Source organism: Nyctibius grandis, chromosome 15 (genome assembly GCF_013368605.1).
Source record: "Nyctibius grandis isolate bNycGra1 chromosome 15, bNycGra1.pri, whole genome shotgun sequence".
In the NCBI taxonomy this organism is placed as follows: Eukaryota; Metazoa; Chordata; class Aves; order Nyctibiiformes; family Nyctibiidae; genus Nyctibius; species Nyctibius grandis.
In genome coordinates this window covers 1926129-1942452 of record NC_090672.1, presented here as the reverse complement: position 1 = coordinate 1942452, position 16324 = coordinate 1926129, and positions in this window count along the sequence as shown.

The following is a 16324-nucleotide window of genomic DNA, read 5'->3' as shown; positions in this document are numbered from 1 at the left end:
ACTTGTCCAGTAGCATCATTTAGGGAAGCTCTGCTGGCACCTGGCCAGGGATGCAGTAAAGCTGATGAGCAAGTGACCTCAGCTGCTGACTTGCTTTTCTTATGGAGGGCAGGGCTTGCATCAGAGCGTCTTCTTTCTTGTTGCAGATGTAGTGAGCCGAGATTTTCCAAAGTGATTTAGGAGCCTCTATTCTACCTTTAAAACTCAGTGAGGTCTTAAAACCAATGTGACTTGAAGGTCTTTTCCTCTGTAAGCACACTATGAAAAGCCATTTTAAAAGTCCCCTAAGAGTTTTTAGAAATATGGCTAACCTTAATTTTGAATGACATAAATGTTTTCACTCACTTAAGAGAGAGACAGGTTCTAGGTGCTGATTTCACTCAAACTAACATCAATCCATAAGCCATCTGGACACAACCCCAAAAAAGCCTCAGCCTAGAGATAGCCCCCAACTAATGTGTTGGACTTGAAATGTGGGTGAGAGTAATTGATGAAAGCTGCTGGAAACCATGCCTCTTGGGGCCACTTCCAGCTTTTTACAGAAAAAAAAGCATTGGTAATATTTAATTGTTTTTGTCTAGCCACGCTGTTTTGGATTAAGTGTTAAGTTCCTACATTGCCCAGAGCCACAAAGGGCTAGAGATGTTACCAAAGAAACCTACCATATCACGCTGTTGACTTCTGCATAGAGGTTTGAAGCTGACCCAAAAGGTATTGCAATAAAAAGTCATTGCAGGCCAGATGAGTTGTCTGAGCAAGTGATCCTCCAGTTTTCACAGCCAGGGTCCCCTTCACTCCTTAATTGTACCAGGGGTAACTTTTCTCCTGCAAAACACCTCCGCTTCTGTGGCAAAATGCTCTCTGTTCCTTTCACTAAAGACTCATCTCTTGGTAGCCACACCTGAAACCAGACTTTTCTTCCTGTTGCACTGAAATCACTAGAGTGGATAAGGCAAGATCCCAAATCAAAGTCTTTAGAAAGCATACGCTGTCCAGACGTGCGTTTGGAGACAGGTGTGGATATATCTTCCCAACACCTCTATTTCACCCCTCATTTTTATCAACAATTGTTGAACACACAGTGCAAGAACAGCCCAAGGAGCCAAGCCCCTACTCCCAGGTAAATGATCTGACTGCTCCACTGCAGTGACATGTACGCCTGCACTTGCATGTCCCTGCCTACAGGCTCATGTTGTGTCAGACTGCCCATGAGTATAGAAGGTGACCACAATACTTACAACTGGCAAGAGCTTCTTCTTGGGTGAAGGAGGCAGGAGGAACCTCTTAAAATGGGACTTTTCTGAGGAAATGGTACTTCTATGACACGGTGCAGGTTGTTCATTGGCCCCAATACAGGGAGGACAGGACCAGGGTAGACCTCCCTCCTGCTCGTTGGGGGCTGGAAGCCAATGGATGAAACCATTCAGCTCATCTACTTGAGCAGGCACTGGCTGCGAACTGGGCAGTTCAGGTCTTGCTCGAGGAGGCGTGCTTGCCTGCGCCTCTGCAGTGAGAGGCGGCATCACACCCACTCACCGAGGTCTTCATTGTGTTCATTGCTGGGCTCTGACTGAGCAGGGGCTACCTCTCAAAGAGAAGGAGCTCCTGCAGCACCAGTTGTACCATTCCTCTCTTTATTTAATTGTTTTCAAAGTTTCGCATTAGCCCCAGAAAAGTCTGGAGAGAAGTATGGTGACAAAACAGCCCTCCAGAACCAACATATTTTGTCTGTTTCCAAGGGAGCGGGTTTGCTCTTTGATCTGGTGGCTCCGAGGGGAAGGGAAGGACCTCCTCTCACATCTTGTTAAATGCTTTATTCACACACATGTAATTAAGATATCCTATATCTACAACTTGGCATTCCTTTAATTAGAGACATTTCAGCACTAGAAGTGCTGGCAGAAAGAGATAATAGTGCTATCTTTGCGCACTGCCAGGAGACAAAACCGACCACAGGAAAAGACAATTTCCCCGTAAATTAACTGTGCACTCTGCCTTGCCATTTGCTGCTCTGTCCCCCACAAGGCTGATGGAAAGGAGATGAAATGTGATCCCCACCATCCAGAAGTACTTGCCAGGTTCACAGAACAAGAGAGCATCTGTAACCACGTGGGGAGGCACAGAGACGCACACAGACAGGCATCCTTTCTAACTTAGTTGATGGTAGAATGGGCAACAGACCCAGGCTGAGGACCTTCAGAGACCTACCTAGCCTCTGAGAAGACTAAATATAGGGCAGCAACAAGACAGGCTTTACCCCAAGCCACTCTACCAGCCCTGTGTCCAAACCTGGTCCAAGCACTGCAGGAGAAGAGTAAATCCTTCATCCTTTCACCCTGTGCTGTTTCAACCCCTCTAGGCCTCAGGTTTAGAGCCACCTGTGAGACCGGTTTTGAAACATGGGCATAGATGTCCATGGGAGGAGGCTGAGACCCAGGATACTACCCCAGCTCCTACTTCTGGAGTGATCTGAGCCTGTTAATCTCTTGTGTAGTTCAGGATGATTTCCTGGTTGTGCCTCCATCACCAGCTGTTAATAGGAGCCCTAAGACTGAACAGAGTTGTTCAGGCCTAGAGCAAAACTAGGAGTTAAGATCACAATACTCAATAATGACTTAAGGGCAGATGACACAAGGGGAAAGTGGGACTTTCTCATACTCTGGGGCCCGCGCAATCAAAAACTGTACAGATCCATCCCATGTGAACCCTAAGGTCATACATCTTCAAGGCTTCCCAGAAGCAAACCTCACTGAAATTTTAGGATCCACATTTACTTGTAGCCAGACAGTGGTGAGTGTTGATGGGGTTCATCACGCTATTCTGTGTGAGCTGATCTGAGTGACCTGTCGGAAAAAGCATCAAACCAGAGAGAATAAACCTAAGATTGAGACAAGTCGTGGAACACAGAGAGGAGAAACAGTTTTAAAGTTAGCTCCCAGGGTGAGGCTGGGTCTACTGGGACCAGCATGATCCTTGGATCTAGAAATCCAAAGAGATCAAGTGATAGCAGAACAGAGTTGGTGATACCTATTTATTTGATCCCAGTGATATCTCTAAAGGTATCCTCCACAAGGAAAGCAACATCAGAAAGGAAAACTAGAAAGGTTTCAGAACAGAGTCACTGGAAGGACTCAGTTCTGGAAAGCCCTGCTCAAGGAGAGATGGGAAGACATAGTTTCTTGATTACAGAAGTTCTCTGGTCTCAGTCTAACAATGAGTACAGGAAGAGATTTCCAATAGCTGGGGATACAAATGTTACTTGAGAAGCCAAAGGCCAACTGAGAGGAGTAGCAAGCTAAAGCCAAGGAAACTCAGACTAGAAACTAGGTGACCACATATAACCTTTGCAACTCCATGCCTAAGTACATGGGGTTTTCCTCAAAATCTGCTCATTTCTCAAACCATTTTTCAATGTCTTTCTCATAACTCTTCCATGCCTCCAACACAAGCTGTGACTGATGAAGAAATCTCTGGATTAAGTTCTCTAGTCTGTGTTATTGAACCAAGTTGTCAGGATAGAAATAAACTGCAATGGTCCTTTCTTAACCACCACATCTAAGATTATTCTTGCCCCTCCACTTTATTTCAGAACTGTTGCTTTGGTGTGGCAGGCCTGTGACCCCAAAGGGTTACAAAGGCAATTCATGAAATAAGGACAGCGCACTGAAGCTGTCTGTGGGCTACATACATTTCGATTTAAGTGCAGCTTTGTGAATTTCTCATACTCATGGGCTGATTTGGAGGAAAGATACTAAACCAAGCAATAAAGGAAGCTGCCACTTGAGAACTCTTTTTTTTCGTTATCTTATCTGTGAGTGAGAATTGTTCTCTGCCAAAACAGCCACCCTCCCCCTCAGCAGCTGGGAAAATGGTGTTTTGCCTTCAGTGGTCTGAGCTATTTAGCTGCTTGTAAGAAAAATGAAGAAGATTGTTTTCTCTAGTGGACAATATCTGACCAGCTCATTTTTCCATTTTCTGTGTGTGCACAGGAGCTGTGCAGCTTGGCTAGCTGCTGTATGCTATGTCCGGAGGAACCCTGAGAGCACTGACAGAGCCCCTGCCCTGGAGCTCAGGTCAGACAGGGAGGAGGAGAGGGTCAGCAACACCAGCAGATGCTGGGAGACTGCTGGGAGAAGCAGGAAGGAAGCATACAGATAGTAAAAATGGTGGCCTGGGCTATGCAGATTTTACTGCAAACTGAGAAGGCATTACAGAGTTTTGAACTGACAGCAAGGCTGAGAAAGGGTTCCCTCTCCCCTATTGCAAGGGCTGAGATGACAGGGTATCGTGTCAACCACAGGTAGTTGTTTTTTTTTCCATTGAGCAGAGCTTCTCTAATTAGAGTTATTTTGTTCTAATTTATGTTTGGGTAAGACATAGTTCAAAGCTCAAGGAGCATTTTGTTATTTTTCTTTGTTAAGAAAAACGTGTGGGCAGATCCATCTCAAGTCTGTTGTCTAATTAGAGTGCTGCTCCACTGTCTCAAGAATGGGACACGTCTCACCTGCCTTCAGATCAGCTCTGTTGTCATCTTTATCTGTTGTGGTCATCCAGACACCCTTTTAGTCAGCAGAGAAAACAGCACTTCAGCTTTACAGCCTAATGACCTCCTACAGAAGTCTGACAAAAGATGAGATGAACTACCTCCCAAGAGCACTTCTTTCTCAAAGACATGGATTTAAATGGGAACCCATGGCTTAAACTCCATCCAGAATGAAAAGAGGTGACAGATTTACCAGGACAAAGGAATCCCTCATGGGTTCCTAATAGCACAAATATATCATTGGTTCTGGTGTCAAAGCCACTAAGCAGTTGTAGCCACTAATTAAGGGGAAAAAATATCAAACTATTGCTAAGTTAAAAATAAAGAAATAAATAAAGTTTAATGAGCTTTAACTCAACAGAAAGTTGTGGAAGTATGGGATATTTTGATTTTGGACTCATTACAAGCAACAAAGTGGTTTGACAAAAGATGATAAATTTCCCAAAAGACCATACTTTAATTAATTTAAAATCATGAACCAATTAACATATTTAATACTAAGCACCCATACAATTAATTTTGTACTCAGAGATGATGTATGGTGTTTAGGGAAAGGAAAAGAAAAGCTGGATTTCTCATAGATAGGTAGGAAGTTGATTCACTTAGGCACAGAACTCGCATGATGAACGCCCTTTCAGGTGCAAAATTCAGCTGTCTTAGTAGCGGAGTCAACATGCAGGTGAAAAGTGGCCACATATTTCTGTTTTTAAGAGAGTTAAGTGGGCAAACGCTGCTCCAGACCCACCAGGCTGCAGTACCTGGGTCCAGGCTGGATCTAGACCATCATAAGACAATGTTCTTGGCAATGGGTTGAGTCATGCACAGCAGAGGCAACACTGCCTTCCTTCCCTGTTTGTTTATAAACTGTCTGGTCCTGAAGACCCCACCAGGTCTGGGTGGAGAACAGGAAATTAGGCTGATGAATCCACGTAAATGGGCAAATAGCTGGGATGGAACACATCTTTTTCTAATGAAAATATTGCTTTAACTTTGTCATTTTAATCAAAATATCGATTCAGGGAAAATGCTTGAAGTCAATACTTCTAAATGAAACATGTTTGTTCAGAGATGACATTCAGAACAGCTTTTCCTTTGCTGAGAAAAAAAAGTATTTGCATTTCTGTTTGCCCGTTTTGCCAAAATAAAGCATATTCTCATGGAAGAATTTCTTGCCTGATGTCTTCTAGTTAACCTGTGGCTATAAAACCATTCTGACAATGAATTTGCCATCTGCTCCAATATTTCTTTAATGTTATCTGATGATATGGGCCCCATTCTGCTCTCCTATAAACCACATGTCACTCCCCTCTAGAATAAACTTCCACAGAAGGTTTGAGGGGCTACAGATTTCTTGATGGAGATTTAAAAAATCATTGTCATCTGAATGCTGTCTTCCTCTATCTACTCACCTCATAAAAGTGGGATCTGGGTACTGCTGACCTACAGAGAGTACCCAAGCACATCTCAGAGGTCTGGCTCCACGTTACCAGCATGGCTCAATGAGCTGGGCAGCCTTCAGTGAACTTTCCCACAGCTTCAACATTTGGAACCCAAAACTTCCCTCTGTGAACGTATCCCATACGTGTCAGTGGGAACACAACTCTGCTCTGGCTGCCTGAACTTATTTTGCCCCATCCACCTCAAAATGTTTTTGATGGCTGCCTACAGCACCTTGGCTCATGAGGAGATAACTTTGTTTCGTTGTTTTCCTCAAAACCTCAGAGCTGGCAAAGGGCATCAGACTGCTTTAAATATGCCCTAGTTTCAGGTGTAACTTCAAGTATTCACCCTGTAGTCTAATAACACTTCAAATGGTGCAAGGGAGAGAGGCTCGTTTCTATCGGCAGATCAAAGTTATACCAGCTCAACAGTGCCGTGTAGCATTGCTGCAGGGGATGACTAGAGCACATTTTTGATGGAAAGCTTTTTACCTAGGATTTGTGCCCAAATGTATATAAAGTTAGCTGTGAAAAGATAAACTCTCTCTGGGTGTGGAACTGAAGGAAAAGACACTCAGGTAAGAGGACTCATCTGTCTGGGTCTCACCTCATGGGAGGTTTCGTGTGACTCTCCCAGGAACCCCCATAGATAATTTGTGTGCATCTTCCTCTTTATTCCTTTGGACAAGTGTTTATTTTCCTATTTTTCAGCGTAAGCGAGGAGAATGGGAAGATGCCTGAAGCAACAGTTCATGTTTGCTAGGTCATTAGGAAACCAGTCAGAGAGGGGATGAAGCTTTGGGTGATATTTTTCATTGACATCAGAGAAGGAGGGTATGGCCTGCCCTATTCAAGCAGTTCAAAGAATTCTTCAGATGGGGGAAGGAGGACTAAATTTAAGGACTGGGAGGAAAAAAAGAAAAAGATCAAATAAGCTTTAAAAACTTGGATGTGTGTGATCTCAAATGCCTTCTGACAATAACATGTTATTGCTCATCGTTATTGCAAGGCAGAATTAAAACTGCTTTAGTACTTTCTAGACCACAGCATGCCAGCTTTTCTTCTATGTGTAGCAGGAAACTGTGAATTTCTGGGTTTATAATAATGGTTTGGAGGGCAATGAAAAGATCCCTAAGTTGCAGTTTACCCGCAGTTCCTGCTGTGAGCTATCATAAGCCTAACCCCATCTAAGCATAGCTTTCATTTGTGAGCACATCAGTTTGTGTTGGGCTCCGGACTTGGCACCAAAATTGCTATAAGCTGGTATTTTAATGGGACTTCTAGGCTGTTTTTAGAAGACTACAAGACAGTAAGCACAAAAGAGATTGCATAAGGAGACAGGGAGCTTTTCAAGCAGTCACGATGACAGAGACTGTGTCCTGTGTGTCCATGGGGTATAGGAGAGCTTCAGGTCACCAAGACAAAGCTCTTGCTATGGAGAAGCCTTGCACAGAGAGAAGCTGTGGCTGCCCCCTCCCTGGCAGTGTTTAAGGCCAGGCTGGATGAGGCTTTGAGCAACCTGGTCTAGAGGAAATGTGTCCCTGCCTGTGGCGGGGGGTGGAACTAGATGATCTTTAACTGTGATTCTATGATTCTAAACCAGCATGGGAAGGGCCTTTAGACCCTTTTCTCCAGGCAAAAGGACTGGGCTGTTTGTGGGACAACACCCAGATGTGCAGATTCACCTCATCCAGGGATGGCCATTGAAGACAGGCATCCATTATAGGGACTTGTTTGACCTGTGCCTCTCCTCTGACTGCAGCGAGGGCCCAGGGCAACCAGCTCCCAATCTTGGATGCCAAGAGACAGCAAGGATGAAGCTTGACTCTGCTGCTACAGTCATTTGTTACTTGTTACTTCTACTGTTCGTTTCTTTGGGAATTGCCTCACTTATTCTAAATAATTTAAAATTTTATACACAAAAACTAATCAAGAACCCAAATTATCTCCTTTTTGAGCATGGGAAGATATGCAGAATCAGCCTGAAATCATTTCGAAAATAATAAAGGCAAATTCAGTGACAGACCAAAAAGCCTAGCGAGTACAGCTGTGAGCTGGTCTAGGTTTATCTCAGCTTCTGAAAAGCAGACAAAAGGTACTGGTATATCTCGTATTTAATTTTTTAAACTAACAACTCGGTTGCATGCAGATTTGGGGAAATAATGAATATTCTGCTTCAGCTGCTGAATGAAAAAATACAGAAGAAAAATGGCACATGCCACACTGAAACAAAATTGGTGCTGTTTCTTTTTAAGTGGGATAAACAACCCCTTTAAAAACACTATTTTTAGTCAACTAAAATTTACCATCGAAGTGAAATCAAGTGTTTGTCCCATTTTCAGAATCTAGTCCTACTGCTTGATCTTTTTCCTTCAGTGGGGGGCCAAATTTCAGAGCATTTCATGTCACTTTAAAATGTATTTTGCTCTGCAAATTTCAGGTTTCTGGTACTTTCAATACTTGTTAAAACAACAACAACAACAAAGACTGAACACGTTTTTAAGATGACTTGGGTCACCGTGACCCCAGTCCCCAAGTGCCACCGCCTCTGTGCTCAGGCTGGCACATCATACCAGCACAGCACTAGCCTTTCTCAGCTTGGCTTTCATTTAAAATCAAGAGCTTCAGGCTGCGAAGTGACAGTTGCCCTCAGATAAAGGTCTCATCCGGACACGGTGGGGAACAGCCGCTGTGTGGAGCGGGCAGAGCTGGGTCAGTGTAACCTGGCAGGGCACATCGCTCCGTCCTGCAGGGACACTTCTCCAGTTCGGCACCGCTCCACCATGGAGTGCAAATGAATGAGGGAGGGAGGCAGTGACAAATCGAGTTATCATCTCTGACATGCCAATTGTCTGAATTATGTGTCCCTTGCCCAGAATGCAGCCCATAATCACAGCAATTATACATGACAATCATTAATAATTGCATTTCACTTCAATCAATTTTTACTAAAATATAGCCTTTGTGTCAAGTTTCAGTTAATTTTTCCTATATATGTGTCTCGGGCGTTTGCAATACTCTTGTGTGAAGATCAATCAGGACAAATGACAGGATGACATGCTACATTTCTTGGGGGAGCCAATTTTTAATTAATTGTTATTCATAAACTAATTATTGGATTTACAAATGAGTTCTCGGGAAATTCATTAGCCCTTGGAAGCTGCATGTCAGCCATTTGCAGAAGGATATGAGTCTGGTTTTCTTCATAAGATTGTAAATCCATGTTTTGAAATTCAAAATATTTTTTTTTCCTGGAGCTCTGGGGCCCTCACCAAGGTCATCTACCATCCTCCCTCTGTGAAGGGCTGGCATTTGTCCTGCCTCAAACTCAGTTTAAAAGCAGTTTTACGAGACAATTTCCTTACAGAACTGAATGAAGAGGGGAATGGATATCTACAAGTAACTCCAGGGGAAAATGGATATCTACAAGCAACTCCAGGGGAAAAGTGCCTTGCAAGAATCGCAAGGAGTCAAGAAAAATGTACATTGGTTTTAGCTTTAACTTCTTTTCATGGTGAATACCACACCTACCAACAGCCCTAGCTGCATGCCTAGCCAGCACAGAGCAGCCAAGTGTGCGGGCTGGATCCTTTCTGTCTGAGCATCAGCATTTCTTTATGGATACGCACGCAGCAGCCTGCATGCAGCCGCTGCCTTGCATTCCCTGTGCCACCCTGCGCACGAGCACTGGGCTAGTGATGTGCAAGAGAGCCTGAGAGAGAGAGAGAGGAAGGGAAAACTGAGCTTCCACGGCCCCCTGGAGCAGTCATCCTGGGATTAATGGTTACTGGCTGCTATTTCTTCCCATAGCTGAAAGGATCTTATTTAAATGACCCTGATGATGAATGCTCTTCTGCAGAGAATTGTAGGGAGGATCCTCTGTGAGAGTAGCTGCTGGTGCTTGCTGTTCCCAAGGCTGTGAGAGCATTGCCAGCTGCCCCAGCTCTTCTTGCTGGAGCGGCGGTTAAAGCCTGGTCCATCTTTATTGATTCTGCCACCACTGATTCCTGGACTGCCCCGGTTTCCTGCAGAAGTGAAACTCTGTGGGAGCTCTCCCTGCGAGCTGGCAGCAGTCACCTGGCTTTGTACACAGAGCTGTGCAGGGGCTGTCTTAGTAATCCACCTGCCCTATGAAAGTCTCTCTTCCTGTGCCTCAGCCCAAGGAAATCTGCTCTAGATGTTGCACCAGGACACGTTGCCCTTTGCTGTGTCCCTCAGCCTGGCTGTGGTGGAAGGCTCCACAGAAATTCCTGTCTCCTTTCCAGGTTATTGCAAAGACGCGATGGTTGAAGGAGGAACAGAGGAGACATCTGTACAGCTCCTGGGACAAGGGCAGAGCAGAGGGCCCAAGGCTGTGCTGAGCAGCTTGGCTTTTCCTCTTGCTCAGAGAAGTGCTGCTGACCATCTGCAGCAGCTCCTATCACTGGCTTGTCCCCAGGAGGAGGAAGGGTGGTAAAGGGCAACCCATTTGACTGTGTTTTGCCCAAGTTGGCCCAAAACTCTGCAGTCCCCAGAGTTTCCATTATCAAGGTCTAGTAGGGAACAAGATGGGCCATGCTGCCCTTCAAGAGAAAACAAGACCTGACAGTCTGTGATGGGGAGGGCGATACTTATGACAGCAGAAGCGCTGGGTTAGCGAGCGATGCACATAGCAGGAGGGCATTGAACAAAATGCTACTCTAAATAAATAACAAGCCTGTCTCCTGTCATAAGGCAGTGCTGTCTCTGTGGAGAAACAGTGCTGCACTAAACCTTGTGCCTGTAATATGGGGATTCAGGGAGGGCTTTTTTTGGGTGAATCAGCCAAAACGAACTGAAGTTTGCCTCCGAGGGAAGAAGGTAAAATACAGTTCCCTTGGAGAGCTAGTATTGATGTTCTAATTGCCCACAAGGATCGTTGTGCAGAAGCTGTGGTCACACACTTTGAACTGCTCTTGGCATGTGAGCATTGCTTCATTGCAATGAAGCTTGCTGCTCCCATTTTGAGTGCTGCATTATGGCAAACACAAGTGAATCTGAAGTCCAGGATGCTGCTTCTGTTGTAGCAAATTTTCTGTATTTCAGGCAGTTCCCTCGGGATGTTTGTAAACAAGTGCAAATGTGGGATCTCAGCTGGATCTCTCATAAAGTGCAAGAAGAAATTTGGGAATATCAAATGGGCACAGGGAAGAAGAGTGTTGCTTTCAGGGGACAGACTGCGTTGATCATTCACCAGCATAGGCTTGTCCAGCAGTCAGGCACTATGCCAGGGCCAGGACTCATCTGTGAGCGTGCTCCTCGTAGCCCCGGTACTTGCTCTGTCCTAGGTCTGCTCATCCATCTTCTCTAACGTAAACCCTCTATTGCTATACTGGTAACTGTATGAGGGTAAGAAAAACACAAAAGGGAGCTGGGAATAGAGGGACAGAGCCCACTCCTCCCTCTAAAGAAGATACTCTGATTTTTTTTTTTTTTTTTTTTAATGGCTTTGTCATTTTATCCTTTTACCATCTCTCTCTCTCTTCATCTTCCAAGACTTTGCCTCACTGCTAGATAGTGGCAACTATACAGGTCAGATAAATCTACATCATTTTCATCAAACAAAAAAAGAGAAGAAATGTTGATGCCACATTGACTTGGAATCCGGATCCTTGTGCAAATGCCCTCAGTGACATTGCTTTGGCTCTAGGTGCTAACTGGAGCCTTGTGTGGGGAGAAGGCTGCCCTAGTGCATCTTGCATTTAAATGGGCCCATTGCACTTATCTGCTGTGTGCTCTCCTCTTCGGCAGCCTGTCCTCAGTCAGGGGTATTAATTGTTTCCAAATATGTAAGATGTTTGTGTTGTTCTTGCCCGAAGTGTCAGTCAATTTTATTAAGTACTGTCAATTCCTGTCTGTGTGCTAATGCAGAGATGCCTCTGACTTGTGGTTTTTAACTGAGAGGGTTCAAAGATGTCACTCTGCCTGAAACACTGAAAAAGGGGGATTGTTTGAAACATGGTTATCTCATGACCATGTCACCTTTCAACCTGGCACTACACTGGAAATTCAAACATGCCAGGATGGATAATCTGAAGAAAGCTTTTCAAAGCCCTTCCAGACAAAACTAGAGCTATAGATGTCAAAGGTTCTATTACAAGGAAAATCTCAGTTCAAGCTGAAATCAAAAGTTGCTATCAGTGCTCCTAAAATGAATGAAAAATGCCCTTGTTTATCCTACTGAAGTTTGCAGAAGCAGCAAAAATTTGTGTGCACTGCAAACCTCAGTTATTTGTCAGCTATCACAAAACCAAGCACTTAATAGATGGGAAGGCAGAGCTAGCATTTCTAATCAAGTTCCTCAGATGTTCAGAGGAGGGAAATGTTGACTTTGGTGCATCTGTGAATGAGCTGGGGGTCCAGCCACTCTGCCTGCTTCTGGTCAGGGAGCTGACTGATCTGTCCATGGGCCTGTCCTGGCAGCCCACACATTTCTTTGCCAGGTGATGAAAATCCAGGAGGAAAATGGGATGCCAGCAGGAAACAACACTGGCAGCTCCTCTGCAAGAAGCCTGCACCCCCGCCCAGAATAGGAAGGCGTCAGAAACTAAACACAAGCTTAGTTCCCTGCTCTCCTGACCACAGAAACTGGAGCTGTGACCCCACCTGCAATAATTGCCCCGTGTCTGGGAGGCCCAAAGGAGCTGTATGTGGAGGGTAGCATTGGTTTGATGCAGTGACAGCACCCCAGCACACAAATCGCATTGCTTTGGAAATATTCTAATGGTACTATGTCAGGGTTCTTTTCTGTGTTCAGTTCCAGACCCCTTGTTTCAGGTGTGATGCATTGGAAAGGAACAGTCAGACATGGGTGAGAATGGAGCCCAGGCAGTGGAAGAAGATGGGACAACTAAGGCACATGACTGATCTTCTGATAGCACTCCAGGTGTACCAGGAGGCAGGAATGGGGCATGAAAAATGAAACAAAGCCTAGACCAAACAGGTACTGCCATCCTCCTTCCCCTAACTCAGGCTTATGCTGACAGCTGAGAAGCTGTTGGTAGGAAGTATCTTGATACCAAGACATGTCTCTAGATAGAAGGGACTCAGGTACATTTCAATCTCTGAGTCATTTTCCATTGTAAGAAGAACATCCCACCTCACTCGGCAGAGCTTGGACAACCCTCTCAGCTGTGCACACCTCCCCTGTTGGTGTCTGCACGGGGACCAGTACAATCTGACCCATTGCTGCAAGAAAAACTGGCGTGAGTCTCCCCTGTGTCAGGCTTAATCACGAAAACCACAAAATGCTCGTCCCTTTAGAGAACGAAACAAAGACTTTGCCTCCCTGGAGGTTCTGTTTCTTTTGCACACTCTAAAGCAATTGCCTTTCCAGCCCTGAGCATGCCCTGCAGTGTCACTATGTGCCTTGTTAGCAGATGCAGCGAACATGGGGAAACACCTGTTCTGCTTTTTGAGCCTCAATCCCTCACACTTGCATCTCCGCGTAACTCCCTAAGGCTGTTGCCTGTGATTTACTACTGGCCTGCAGTCAGACAGCCACCAACAAGGCTCCTGCCAGGTAGCTACATCTACCTTCATCTCTGCACAGTCATGTGCTTTAGCTGTTCTGGGATGAGCTGCATTTGCTCTGCTTTGCTATCCAGCGAGCGTGCCCTGACTGTAGCCTGTGTTGTTTTGCAGGATCATTTGGAAAACACAGCAGTCCCCAAGCCCTGGTCTTCACAGGTCACAGCCTGGTCTGATATCATTTGAGAGTTAGCTAGACTCCTCAGGCTTTCATAAGGTCTTCATTGTAGGATTTGGGATCTGAGTCATTTGACTTTCCCTGCCTGAATTCCTCACCTTCTCCTTTAAGGCCAGAAGTCTGGTCTACATGTTGATCCTGGAAAAGGGCCTCAGAGGGTTTGGAAAGGTGCTGGTGTGAGTTGTACTCCCTCTGCCCCTGGACCTCCTGCCAGTTGGATACTGCTGGAGCATTGTCTCCCAGAGAAGATGCAACACCACAGAAGTCTTCACAGTTTGCTGTGTGTTGATTTGAGATAAGGAGCCTTCAGGTCACCCAGCCAGTCCCCATCCCCTCCAGCCTGGCTTCTAGACAGGCAAAAGGGGGAATAGTAACTCCCTTTGACTGGGGGGACTGAGGCCCAGAGATACCACAAATATATACTACAAAGCCAAGAATTCATCCCAGAGATCCTGAGTCCTCAGAAACCTACTGAGAAGTCTTTTAAAAATACTCATCACTGCAAAAAGTGCAGATCGTGCAAGTAATTAAAGCATTTCAATGACACTTGGAGGCACAAAGATGAAATTCATCTCATCTACCTTTATCCTCTAAAAGTGAGGAGTCTAGACCAACTGGCTTACACCAGGACACTTCTGGGCACTGCCAAGGTAAGGTTCGTCCCACCTCATATACCCCTGTGAGGACAGGAGAAGCCGTCTCTGCACATGGTACTTCTCTTTCCTTAGACTAGACAGCTGCTATACAATGAACCTGGGCTACTTGCTTATTGTTGAAGCAGCAAAACCAAACCCACCAAGCACCAGAATTACAAATTTTGTCGCTGCAAGCATTCAGGCTAGTAAAGGGCAAGTGCCCAAAAGCGGCTTTGAGTGAATATCAGTGAATACTAGTATCCGTGAGTATCAGTATCAGTGATTATCAGCCCCAAGCTTCCTGCTGCACCATCTCTGCTGCTGCCTACTGGCCAGAGCACCCATCAGTTGCATCATTCAGGTGTGGAAAGAGCAAAGGTGGCTCAAACACATCAAGGATTTAGCAGAGCCATGGACCAACATCTCTTTAACACACGTACACACAGACACGCATGCATACACACAGATCATCTACCAGTAAGAGCAGATCTCTCCCCGCCTCAGCCCTGCCACAGCCAGAATTGCCTTTCCCCTGATCTCAGGAGCTTTACTTGGGGCACGTCTCCCCAAGGCCTCCACAACAGACCTGTGGAGTATCGGGGGTTTGTGATCTCAGTCCACCTGTTTTGGTAAGGCTATGTGCTGCCACATGAGATGCTCCAGTTGAAACTCAGAGCCCGAAAGGCACTAATCAGCCCTAACCAGAAATAAAGACTCCCCGCTGCGAACAATCTGCCTGCAGACTGATGTCTTTCCCAAACCCCTGAGGAAAAAGGAGGAGTTTGTCACAAAACATGTGTTGGGAGCTTTGCTCTTAATAATGTGCTGCAAGTCTCTCCTCTAAGGGTTTTCAGGAAGGTGGGAGCACCCCAACCCCACAAACAGGAAAGCACCACATGAGGCATTGCAGTCCCAAAGCCCTGCACAGAGGAGCAACTAGCAACAAGTGTAGCTCTGGAGATGGAAATTTGGAAAATACAGGTACCTCTAGCAACCAGGCTGAGCACAGCTGGCAGTACTGAATAGCAGCTCTGCTGTATCTTTCTTGGAGGTGGGAGAGAAAGAGTGAAAGAGGGAGTGAGTGGGGTGAAAGTAATTGATGTTCTAGTTCCCCTAGAAAGTCCCTCAAAAGGGATTGAATTTTTGCTAGGTGGAGATGGAGACACAGGGACCTGCCGAGCCCAGCCGTCAACATGGGTGAGCTGCAGTCTCCTAGCATAACTGGTTAGAAAATCCTTAAGTATTTGTTTTTCCTAGAAGATTTCTCTATGGACAAAACTCCTTCTGACTTACAGATAAATGCTTTAATTACAGCCTCAATGCCTTGCACTTTAAATAAAAGTGAAAGATTTTTTCATATTAAAGTTTCTGAGGTGGAAAGGCAAAGAGCTGAACAGAAGAGTGTGTGACAGCAAAAACGCACAAAACCTCTGGAGGTATTCACCAGTGAGACTGTCCAGCTCCACCAGCTCTATGCCTACTGTAGCATACTGATTCCTTGCCTTGATGTTCTCTTAACTCTTACCCCTCAGCGGTTGTTTCCCAGAAAAACCCCTGCACAGGGACAGAGACAGCATTTTTTCATGTTTTATTGTTCCTTATCTTCCTCCACAAACAGCTGACTACAGTGAGAAAAACCCAACCACTTTTTTGTTGTATGTCTTTTGTTGTGTCTCCATCTGTCCCTGGACAAGATACCCTGTGTTTCAAAGGGGCTAGGCTGGCGATGCCTGCTGGACCCATGAAAGGTAAAACTGACCCACACTCAAATCCAGCTCCAATGTTGTTTATTTTGCAAAGTTTCATGCCTCTCTGTCTCTGCAGGACATGCTCTTTTGGTCCTGGTCTCCCAGGAGATGGTCTCCAATACCTGGTCTCGCTAGCAATAGGATTTAGCCCTTTCCTTAATCAACTGCACCAGTATCTGACTGACAACTCAACCACCTCCCCTCTTTGACCTGATGTGCTGGGATCTGCAGGG